At 48.3% G+C, this 673-nt stretch overlaps 1 protein-coding gene across 1 annotated transcript in view; it reads right to left on the bottom strand.

Moving 5' to 3' along the window:
- The window catches only part of LOC102242364 (platelet-derived growth factor receptor-like protein), a 13206-nt gene that overhangs the window by 1182 nt on the left and 11351 nt on the right, over positions 1–673 (bottom strand). The gene's annotated exons all lie outside the window — the stretch shown is intronic.

Raw genomic sequence — 673 nt, 5'->3', positions numbered from 1 at the left:
GTCCTAAAAACCCTGGAGACAGGGCTCACCTTCAGCACATTTTTTCTGGTTCCAGCCCTCCCTCCAAGTCAAATCCCAGCTCTTTCAGGAAGCCCTTTTAAACGTTCCTAAAGTGATGTCTCCATCATGGCAGAGTGATAAGACTCCTTTGTTTCTCCCCTTGAATTTACAACAAGTTGGATATGTGTAACTCAGAGGATCCCTAGCTCAACACACAAACAGCCTGAAAGATCCACGCATTGGGGCATCTGAAGGTGGGCGCATTGGAATGAGAAGGGGAGAGGGAACAGGGAAGGACAGGGATGATGGCAACAGGTGTGGTTTGCTGCCCACTGCAACTCCAGCAAGCAAGGTCCTGGCGAAAAAGTGGGGCTGCAGCCCTCACAGTAGGGCCTGGAGCAGGGGTCCTCAAACTTTTTAAACAGGGGGCCAGTTCACTGTCCCTCAGACCGTTGGAGGGCCAGACTATAGTTTAAAAAAAAACTATACAAATTCCTATGCACACTGCACATATCTTATTTTGAAGTAAAAAAACAAAACGGGAACAAATACAATATTTGTATTTGCATGTGGCCCGCGGGCCGTAGTTTGAGGACCCCTGCATTAGAGCATCAGCCTATGCACTGAAGGGTCTTGGGTTTGATTCCCTGTCAAGAGCACATAACTGGGTTGC

The sequence above is a fragment of the Myotis brandtii genome, unplaced genomic scaffold (genome assembly GCF_000412655.1).
Source record: "Myotis brandtii unplaced genomic scaffold, ASM41265v1 scaffold32, whole genome shotgun sequence".
Classification (NCBI taxonomy): domain Eukaryota; kingdom Metazoa; phylum Chordata; class Mammalia; order Chiroptera; family Vespertilionidae; genus Myotis; species Myotis brandtii.
The sequence above is the reverse complement of the archived record's forward strand: the minus strand, read 5'-3'. Positions and strand labels throughout refer to the sequence as shown.